Here is a 12,123-nt window from a genome sequence, read left to right as displayed (position 1 = left end):
ATTTTTCATAATCTATATGATTTCTTGGCACATCTCATATTTGAGTCATGCATCCATGAAATTATTTTCAAAAACATGGTAGTTATATCAGAAGAAATCTCTGAAAAAGTGATTTTGATTCACTCCATACGATCAATCGAATCAATAAAAATATAGGAAGACTTAACAAGCTCAATTTTAACAAATGTATGGAAATTGCCACAAACAGGGTTCTACAGAGCATCAAATCAAAAACTGGTGAACCTCACTTAGAACAATGATCTAATTTACATTTAAGCTTCAGTTTCACTCTGTACTCTGCAAAGTGATTGCAGTGTTCAAAACCAACCACAATCATGATATTTATGGATGACATAGGCCTACCAGGTTAAGCTCCCCAAAACCTTTCCAGGCAGTGTTACCGACATCTCATATTCTGCAGGTCCCTGGAAGTTTTTATTTGTATTTTTTGACATATTGCACAGATGACTTCTTTTCTCAATGCATATTTAAAATAACTATTGTATTAATTAAAAATCTGCTAACTTAAAAAGTTAGGAAGAGCAAATTAAAGAAGGATAGGGAAAAAGAAGAAATAACTGAAGAGGAAAAGAAGGGAGAAAGGAAGCAAATGGAGGGAGGAAGGAAAGAAGAGAGGAGGAGAGGGAGAAAGGAATGGGAGGAGGGGATGAAGAAAGGAAGGAAGCAGCAGGTGGGGAAGGGAAAGGTTCTCTACGGCAGAAACATCTAGGAACTACATTGAATCTGCTCTCTGTGTGTTACTGTCACAATATATGAGAACTGATAAGATTTGTGCTGCATTAACTATTATGCATTTGTTGTGACTCCGAGAATCAAATGTGTTAATACATATCTTTACAACTATATATATATTTTTTATTATAGCAGCTGCTTTAAACAGTGATAACTGTTGTGAAATCTGAATCTATTTCAAAATAAAACCTGAAAGGAAAATCCTGGGCAAGATATCCTTACGGACACTTTGACAGCCCACTGGATTTTACTGGAAATCTAGACATGTAAAGGGTTTGAAACACACCTGGAGAATTCCAGAGACAACTTCAGTTTCGCGCATATGTCTGACCTTAATATTCTGCCCCTGCAGTAATGTTAATGGGAACACTTAAAAGCATAATTCACCAAGCCAAGAGCAGGAACCATCAGTTCAATGTGTTTGAGGGCAGTTCTAACTCATAACGGCAACTTAACTAACAGGTTGGGTCACATAGGAAAGAGTGCAGGCTGTAAAGATGTAGACAAGAATGGCTATTTCCTCACTCTTTATGGTCCTGAAAGACTTCCCTGCACTCCCTCCCCATTACGGATTAACATAGCGTATTGAGGGTATAGTACGTTTTACAGTTTTTCGATGTAGATCTTAAGTATTCTGACATTAATTGTTGGTTTATAGATTATATCGCATTATCTTATTGCATTGGATACAGGTTGTTAGAGATTGCACTAATATTACAATATACAGGTACTATCTTCCAAGTTGTCATCTTTTCATCTTAAATTAAGGCAAACATGTGGTATTTAACCTTTTGAGATTGGTTCATTTCCCTTAGCATGATGGATTCCAGTTGGGCCCATTTGACCACAAGAACTGCATTTCGTTTTTTTTAATAGCTGAGTAGTATTCCATAGAGTAGATGAACCATAGCTTTCTTATCCAGTCTTCTATTGATGGGCATTTTGGTTGCTTCCATGTTTTTGCGATTGTAGATTGTGCTGCTATGAACATAGGCGTGCATGTTGGTTTCTTGTGTAGGAGATGTTTTGGATATATCCCTAGGAGTGCTATTGCTGGATCATATGGTATGTTGATTTTCAGTTGTTTGAGTATTCGGCAAACTGATTCCCATAGAGGCTGTACAAGTCTGCAGTCCCACCAGCAGTGGAGAAGGGTTCCCTTTTCCCCGCAACCTCACCAGCAAGTGTTGGTGGTATTATGTGTGTGTGCCATCCTTACTGGAGTTAGGTGGTACCTCAATATTGTCTTCGTTTGGATTTCCCTTATTGCCGGGGAACTTGAGCATTTTTTCATATGCTTGTTTGCCATCTGGGTTTGTTCTTTTGTGAAATGTCTGCCCATTTCCCATGCCCATTTCTTGAGCAATATTGCCTATCAAGATCAAATCTGGTAATTCATAGACAACAGACTCAAAGCGGCACTAAACAATAGTAAAACTACTATACCAAAGCATGAGGGGGGAATCGGGTGCTATCCTGACAACCTCTTAACAGGAGGTCATGTGCATGGAGCAGGGGGGCACTCCAGAGTGGAGCAGGTGGTAAGGAGGAATCTTGGATCCCAACAACCATGAAGACTCCCAGACCTTCACCACAAACTATTAATACGAGCAACAAGGACTATATCCCAACTGCCAAGGAGGCCACAGGGAATTGGATGCCCTCGGAGGCTGAGTACTCTGAGGTCACCCACCCCCAACTGGAGCTTCCGCAGGGGATGGAAGAAGTCCAAACACTACCGTGCAGAAACCAACGTCATTGGAAAGACAACCAGAAGCCCTGAGCAGTCCGCAGAAACAAAAGAACAATAAACGTCCTTCGGGACCAGGGAGGAGAGGTTTCTCTGGTCCGAGCATGGCTCCACCTCTGGACCCCCACTCTCCCTCACAATGACCATCGGGATTGCTCTGAAAACCCCTCATAGCAAACAAACAATCATACAAACTAAAAAAAAAACCTAAAATAAATAGACAAACAACAAAAAGTAGAGCTTGGAATCTGACAGGAAAGAGCTGGCATGGATTGGCTCATGCCTCGCTGGGTGGGACACAAAGATTAGTCACTCCTCACCATGGTGTTGAGGATTTTCCAGCACACACCCTCCCCCCAAAAAAAAAATGTTCTGCACCTTAATTGTCGACAAATGTCTTGTTAGAGTTACAAGCCAGTCTAGATTATCCTAAAATCTGCCGAGATCAGCAAAATTATACTTCAACACAACAAATGGCTAAATACTAAAATGAAATAGACACGAGACAGCTGAATGGTACCTTATAGCCATTTTAAGGTATATAGCAGCCGGTCCTGTATATAAACTAAAATTGAAATGTCAATGAGCTAATCAGAGATTGTGGTTAAGAACTTGCTTTTTTTTTTCTTTAACATACTGGTTACTCAAAACCATGTCAATTCCATAATGTTGCAAATTGCTGTTGATGTTATATTGGGACTCTTAATTGACTGGGATGATATTCTACCAGCTCTAACTTCGGACCAGAAATGGTCTCCCCAAGAAACTGTTCAACCCATCTGGACAATAAGTAGCTGGACTCTATGCTTGGTATACGTTTGCAAGGAAAGAATCTTGATTGAATTTGAATTGTAATACTACATCAAGGTGGAGGAACCCACCAGGGGGGAGGGGCGTGGGGAGGGGTGGGGGGATTCCCAGAGCCTATGAAACTGTCACATAATGCAAAATAATTAATAAAAAAAAAAAAGAAAAGAATGGCTAGACAAGTCACAAACAGCAGGGGGATTTTAAACCCTGGGCTGTATCTTTCAGAGTTGCCGCATGTATGTGAATGACTCAATTCTGTTATATGAATATTGTCTCAACAAAGCAGTAATATCAGAGTCAGAAGTTACTAATAAAACCCCAGAAATCCTGCATTTGGAAAGGGCTCTAACTGATATCATAAAGTTACTAGAACGACTCAGCAGTAGAGTTGAGCTAGAACAATCAATGGACCTAAAAATGCGAATTGCCACCATTCTGTGAGAAATAAAAATACAGATAAAAACAAAATCAAATGATTTAGAGCAATTGGGTTCACCTGTAGCCCACCATTTCTTTGTTGGCCTTTTCAAGGATGAAGGAGACGAAAGGCCAGAAATCATGCTTCAAAATATGAGGGTCTCAAGTTTCATGAAAGCTATTAATCTATACAATCCCCAACAGTCAACAGATCTCAAATTGTGTAAACTCAAAGACAGTGACACCTGATACACAGTGTCCAAAGACACTGACACTTGACACACAATCTCCAAAGACACATCTAAGTGAAAGCAGCTAAACAGGTCCAAAGAGAAAAATGAAAATAGGATGAACTGCTCACACCTAGATATGCAACATCCCAACAGGCACAAAGACACTCACACCTAGACACACAACGTCCAAACAGGCACAAGGGGAACTTGAAGATCAGATAAACTATAGCATACTATACATACTGTAAGTAAATTCAACCTAACAAATGCGTACAGAAAACACCTCCCAAAGAAGGACAAAGTCTATTCTTCTAAAATGCTTGGAATGTTTCCCTTGATGGATCCTGTCTTAGACTATAAATGATTCTGACGTGATTAAAATAACACAAAGTGTTCTTCCATGACATAGAGTGAGATTGCAAATAAATAGTATGACCAATTTGAGAAAGGCACAATAATATTACAATGAGTAGAACATGCCTAAAAAAAATCAGTACAAGGATAAACCACAAGAAAATTTGAGAATTCTTTCAGAAGAACAAAAATAAAAGCTCAACATTCCAGAAGCATTATAGGGTTAAAGCAATGATTAGAATTATAGCCAAAGCTACAAACAAAACTGCATTGAAAAGACAAAAGTTGTCACATTAATAACTTTTTATCTTAACTCACTAGAAAAAGAAAATCAATTATTTGAAGTAAGGAAATGGAAGGTTATAAATGTTATAGCTCAAATAAAAATAGAAATAACAAAAAGGAAAAGCAGGAAAACAAAATCTGTGTTAAGAAAACTTAAAAATCATAGTTTTAATTAAAGTAAGCGTGAAAAAATAAATATAATTCATGAATGAAAGAGGAGGTACAACGGATAGGTATAAAGGAATAAAACTAATCTTCACAGAATGTTATTAAAAAATAAATGCCCCCAAATCACAAAACATTAGTGACATGGGAAGAATCCTAAAACAATACAAGCTAAAGCAAATGACCTACAATCAGTTCGAATATAAATATATTTTATGTACACCTGCTATAAAATTAATTTAGCAACTTTAAATATCACTCTTAAGTGAAGAAGTACACAGACCAATTCTAGTGAATTAAGAATGAGAAAAATTTTGAACGGAATACTGTCAATCTTTCACAAACTCTCCCGCCCAAAAAAAATACTAGACAGTTTTGTCAGGCCCGAATTATCTAATAATAGCAACAACACGAATCACAGAAAGTGAATACTACAGAGTAAAATTCTTCAAGATGGTATTATCAAAGCAAATATAAAAACATATGAAATAGTTTTCCAGGAATATAAGATTACAGTATCAGTTCTATATTGCTGCAGGATAGCACAAACATAAGATGCTTGAACCATTACAAAGTATGTGTCCAAGGGTTCTATACATTTCATTCTGAAAGCTGTATAGAAAAATCCAAATGGTGATATTTCAGATAGTGCATCCATTCATTCTAGTTCTACTAGTATGAGAGTGTATGTGTCAAACACTACAGTTTGTACCTCGGAGACTTGCATAATTCATAAAGTGAAGACTCCTTTTCTGGAAATTTTATAAGGTCCTAAGTAATCAGGCGATAAACAATAAACTTAGAGCTGATTTCTTTTAAAGATTTATTTATTTTTATTGGAAAGGTAGATTTACAGAGAGGAGAGAGAGAAACATCTTATGTCTGCTTGTTCACTCCCCAAATGGCTGATGTTGTTTGGCTGGAGTTGAACCAATCTAAAGCCAAAAGCCTGGAGCCAGGCTTTTCATCTGCTTCTCACATGCAGGTGCAGAGTCCTAAGGCTTTGCTCCATCCTTCCCTGTTTTCTCAGGCTACAAGCAGGGAGCTGGATGGGAAATAGAACGGCCAGAACAACTGGTGCCCATATGGGATCGTGGCGCTTGCAACACAAGGAGTTGCTATTAATGTTGCACTGGGCCCAGTGGTAAAGATAGATCAAATAATGACAATATATTTATATAAATATAAAATTAAGCAATAATTGTAATGATACATATATATTAAAAGTATATGTTAGATATATGTTAAGCATATATGAATATATAGATTCAACAATGGCACTAATATATTTATTATATTTTAGTACATATAAATGCACATGTGTTTAATATATAAGATATAATTAAACAATATATCAAACATGCAGAAATGCACATATAGATTAATGTATAGATTGAAGCATGCCAATTATGTATATTCATATATAATATATAATCTATATACTATATGTATAATTATATATAGTAAAATACTTGAATCAAAAGTGCTCTAAATGTACGTGTGGATCAGGTTTAGGTTTAAAAGTTTGATTTTTGATATCGTACATAAAATGGATGGGGATGTACATCTCCTCAAAGGTGAGCAAGCAGTGATGGATTTCCCTTAAGGCTGTGTTCGGGATGGGAGCCTGTTTCCAGGGCTCCAGGATGGGAGGATGCTCAGGGCACTGCAGAAGTAACTAGAAATCCAGTTGACCTGTTCCAGTGTGAGCCACAGCAGGGAAAACAAAAGGATGACATGAGAGGTAAAAGGGTAGGAAGACGTTGGGTTTATAATTTACTCTAATGTCTTCTGATTTCTCTCTGACTCATGCAGTAGGAAGCCAGCCTTGCTATGTACAGATAATTTGGATAATATTACTGTACAGTTTCATGACCAGTGCTTTACTGGGAACAGTCTATCACAGTATACCCTCCTAAGTGAACTTATGCATGCTATTTAAAATCCTTCACCATTGTGCTTGAAAGTCTTTACCCAACATAAATTGATCTACAACCCTTTGATAATTTCCAATGAAAATACAATATTCATGGCCTATGATGTCCTGTGTTACTCAGCTCACGTATTCCTCTGTAGCCTCACCAATATCACTCCATCTGTCACAATGCACATGCATATCTATGTTTTCATGCAATAAATACAGGTATTTCATGTAAGCCCTTCATCATTCATGGCAAATTCTATACTTATTCATTCTAACCTTTCTTCAAGTCCCTCTTGATGTGACTTCCTCCCAGAAAGAGCTCCTGTGAACTAAGTGAGGTAGAGTTTTGGGTATGATTGCAAACTCTGTGAGAGTAAGGATGATTCATATTTGATTGTTCCACGTTCTTATTAGCTGCGGCTACAATCAGTCATCTTCCCTCTAACCACAGACAGTATGCAGAATAAATTGCATCTTAGTCTTTGAATTCATATGTCTAAGATAGCCTAGTATTGACATGGAATGGATACATGTTGCTCATCTTATGCTCGGATGCCCATTTTGGCTCATGCGTCAGATTTATATGAAGTATGCCCTGTTACGGATGCTTGAATTTCACATAAGGCAGGGCAAAGAGGGATCTGCTGGGGAGTAAAACTGTGTGGTTTTGTTTATACACTCACACACATTAAACAAAAGAATAAAAAAAACATATTTTAGAAGTGAGAGTTCAGGGCGGACAGTTTGTTTGGCAATAAAGACATGCACACCCCGATTTGTAGCACCTGGCACAGCACCTGGCTGTAGTTGTTGTCTCTTGTTCCCTGTTAATAGAGACTCCTGCAGGCAGCAATGCCGGTTCCTGTGTTCATGTCTCTTCCAACCAGGAGGGAGACACTGACTACAAGCCCAGCTGCAGTCTTCAGCACAGCACCAGCCTTGGGTTTGCAGTCACTTGAAAAGTAAAAAGAATGAATAGGAGCTGTCCTTCTCTGGTTTATCCGTTGGTACCTTCACCTTCTAAATGAATGAATAAATAAAATATTTATATAAATAAGAATGCATGTATATAGCAGAGGATTAACATAAGGTTTTTTATGTAATAAAATTTGTTCTTTATGCCTTTGAGAGTTGTCTTGGTTTTAAGTAACATTGCTATGAAGGCTACATTTATGATAGCCAGCACTGAGTAAAATTTGCCACAGTTTTGTGAGTTCATTTCAACGATTTTTGTCACTGGAATTTCTTTAGAGTGCAAGCTATATCATAAAAAAGCATGAATCTTTTTTTGGTTATAATTGAAATCTAGATTTACCTCACAAATAATGAGAAAGCTCAACATTGATAAATTCATTTCTTACTTTATACATCACAACTTTAAAAAATGTATTACCAGTGGGGTACTTATGTACAGGATTGTATTATAACTTACTTATTTTTCATTTGGGGAGGATTTTAAGATTTGTGTGTGACTACTAGATATCATGTTGAAATGTACATTCTTTTTTGACACAGATGTCTAAAGGACTACTGTAAACAATGATTGAATCAATAAATAATTATCATGGTTCTTTCCAATCAAATAAATATTGACTTAGAATAAGACATGTTCCTTTCCTCTGTTTCTGGGAAAGAATGCTATTGATTGTTGTTTGTCACCATTTCACATTAGACAAATCTACATGATGTTTAAAATATTTGAAACAGATGCACACTAAATTTATATTGTTTTAATGGGAATTATAACAAATCATGCTGACTTTTGTCGACCTGGTCTTTACAAATCAGTTTATGTAAGACTTATTCAGACAATAGATGGGAGTGTTTATTTGACTCATCAATACAAAAGTCTGACAGCATTATCTTTATTCTATATAAGTATAAAAATGGCTTATAACATTACAGTTAGTAATGTTAACCTTAGACATGTAATAAAGAGCAGTGCCAAATGTTGCAGGGTAACACTCACTTTATAATAATATAAATGGGAAATATTGATATCATCCTGCTTTTGGATATCAGATAATCTCTCAGTGTGTGAATAGTGATTAAGCTTTATATTTTACATCATTTTTGCCATGACTCACAGATTCTTTCACCCCCTAAAGTTATGAAGTGTTTTTAACAAAGAAAAATGATATATAATTTCAGATATTATGTCATTCTCTAACTTTAAAATATTCCATAAATACTATATAGCCAGTTCATGGCAACTATTTCAGCGAATGTGTTTCAAGCAGGGACTACTTTTGTATGCAAGAAACTTATGACCCTTTATGTACAGCATTTTAAACACAGTTCATATAACACATGGTATTTTAGAAATGGTTTTGTTGTATATCAGTAGTATTCAGAGTTATAGATGATTTATTACATTGTAGTTAATTGTTTTATATTTCCTATAGTAATATGTTGACCAAATAGCAAATGAGTTAACTTTTGCCAGATTAATTAGGCTATACCTGTAATTCGTTAATGTAAAAAAGTGACACAGATACAGCACAACATGGATTATTTTTCCTGCACAATACAAATCCTGGGACATACACTTTACATGTAACATTGATGGAACCTGGGAAGTCTTAATTATCATACCGCTGCATCATACTGAGCAGGTATCCTGCCATTCAGCTTATGTTCTGTACAATTCTAATGGTTTGGGGTTGTCTCTGTGATGCAGCTGTTACAGCACCTGCATTCCATACAGGTCCTTGTTGGAGTTCCCACTGCTACACTTCTGATCGAGCTCATTGCTTTTGTAAATTGGAAAGCAGCAGATGGTGGTCCAAGTTTATGCATCCCTACACCCATGCAGGAGATCTAGAAGAAGCTCCTGGGCTCCTGGCTTGGGGCTGACCAGTTCCAGTCACTGTGGTCATTTGGGAAGTAAACAGTAGATGGAAGATCTCCCTCTGTGTCCCTATCTCTGACTGTGTTTCTCTCTCTTTAACACTTCCTTTAATATAAATAAATCAGTCTTTAACAAATTCTAGTGGTTCTTAGACCAGGAAGCACGTATTTTGGCTAAGAAACAAATAGCTATTTATCACAACTCATGGACTACTCTTTGTCATATTGCCGTATTAAACTGTATGGAGCTGAAAATGCAATTTTCTGTGCACCTAAAAGATGTACACAAATGCTAAACTGGAAATAACTACCACCTATTTAAACATTCACGTATGCTAAAATGAATATTCTTCTATCATTACTTGTTGTGAAATAAGAACACATAAATTATCAAGTATATGTATTCCAATTTATATGAATTTGTATAATGAACATTTTTCAAGAATTTTTCAATGCTTTGTAGGAACAAAGATGGCATTATATTAGTTCATCATGTATCATTGGCACTGGTAGGCTTAATTAATTCAGAATAAAAATCTGAATATTGTTGAGCATTTCATATACTTTGCACAATGTGGCTCATTACATTAAATTTCATTAAAGCTGATTTCATATGTGAAAATAAATCATGTCTCATGACTTATGATATTGTTGACTTCCCTTCAGCCTTATACTTATAATGACTCAAATGTTACCTTCACTAATTTGTGTGTATTTTGTAAACCTTGCTGTGTTCTAGTATCAATGAGGACACACTTAATTGGTTTCAACTTTTTTCACATAACATCTTGGTACAGAATGTTTCTCATTTCTTTCAGAAAGTTATAGAGAATGAAAGTCCAAATTTAGAATTTTTTTCTCTCAATAACTAAACCAAAGCCTACCATGCCTTTGCTAATCTCCTCCTATTTCTGTTTGACCCAAGAAGCAATTTATTCAAGACGTACAACATGTACTACTTGTTCATTAACATTCCTACGTGATCTTGAATGGATTTCTTACTGAGGTTTTTATGATTATCTCCATTTGTGGCAAGGTAATTTTTATGTGACTTGCATTCAATTAGCTTCAATTTCTACAGTGAATAGAATTCCCCTAAGGCATAGAATACATTCAAGAGTGTGAAATGTCTTACTGGTATTGATGCTAAATCATTTAAGTGACTTTGGGGGGGGGGAGGTGCTTGAGGATTATGTATTTTCTGATTTTTTAATTCTGTTCAAATAGGTTTAAAAATAAACCATGCATTTCCACAATGCTTAAAACATATCTGAGTAAATAACTAGTAACTCAATATTTCATACCATATTTGTGTTGTATTCAAATCACCACCCAGTTCTCTGAGTATTACTGCAATTATTAATCTATTTTACTTTTCCTTTGAAATTGCATTTTTTCTACCATTTCCTGTGTGATATCAGAAATAAGGTCTTTTTCTCTAAGGGATGGACACAGATATTTCCCAATCTTTATCAAAAATTGATAGAAAAGTCTTGTTTAATTTCCTATCATTTCCTATGAATCTTATTCTAATGGTTTCTTTATGTGTGATTCTGAGATATTCATAAATATCCATGACATTTTCTTGTAATTAATAGGTTGTAAATAGATGTCCAATGTTCTAAGGAATAAAAATAGATTAAAATGTAAATCCTGCACAGTGCTGCCAATAACTCACTGCAAGTCTTTGGAATTGTTAAATATCCTCAATGAAATTCACTATTTTAATTAGGGGAAGAAGCTTATTTCATATTTCTTATTATTGTATTGCATATTTTAGAATGCAAGAGATGTGCAGACTGGCATTACGGTGTCTTTGAAAATGTAACATTCCACTCCTTTGCTGAGGGGATTGTCACAGGGATGAGTCAACATAATGTATCAGTTACAAGACATTGAAATGACACATCCCATAAAGGATTCATATTATCAGCCCAAGATGAAGCCGTAGAGAGATCAAACGTTATTCCATGGGTGAGGAAAAAACAGGATATTGAACACGGCTGAATGTATCTCCAGAACAATTTATTTTGTTTGTCTGTTTACTTCGAAAGATACTGATTTGCCAATTGCTAATTAATTGCTAATTTTCTCATGAGCTGTCTTTAAGTATATGTGTTAGAGCAGTTCCAAGAACTAAGTGATTCCAGCATGTCATAAGCTACTTGAAGCTGAATGACAAATGCTAAAATGTGAGCGTGAGCTCTCATCAGAATAGAATGTTGAAAGGAAATTCTTTCATCTGGGGATGGATCAAATGTCACATTTAGGAAAAACCATGCATTTTAAATTTTCAGTTTTTAGACTTTTTTTTTTAAGATTTATTCATTTTATTACAGCCAGATACACACAGAGGAGGAGAGACAGAGAGGAAGATCTTCCATCCGATGATTCACTCTCCAAGTGAGCCGCAATGGGCCGGTACACGCCAATCCGATGCCGGGAACCTGGAACCTCTTCCGGGTCTCCCACGCGGGTGCAGTGTCCCAATGCATTGGGCCGTCCTCAGCTGCTTTCCCAGGCCACAAGCAGGGAGCTGGATGGGAAGTGGAGCTGCCAGGATTAGAACCGGCACCCATATG

Source organism: Ochotona princeps, chromosome 7 (assembly GCF_030435755.1).
Source record: "Ochotona princeps isolate mOchPri1 chromosome 7, mOchPri1.hap1, whole genome shotgun sequence".
NCBI lineage: Eukaryota > Metazoa > Chordata > Mammalia > Lagomorpha > Ochotonidae > Ochotona > Ochotona princeps.
The sequence above is the reverse complement of the archived record's forward strand: the minus strand, read 5'-3'. Positions refer to the sequence as shown.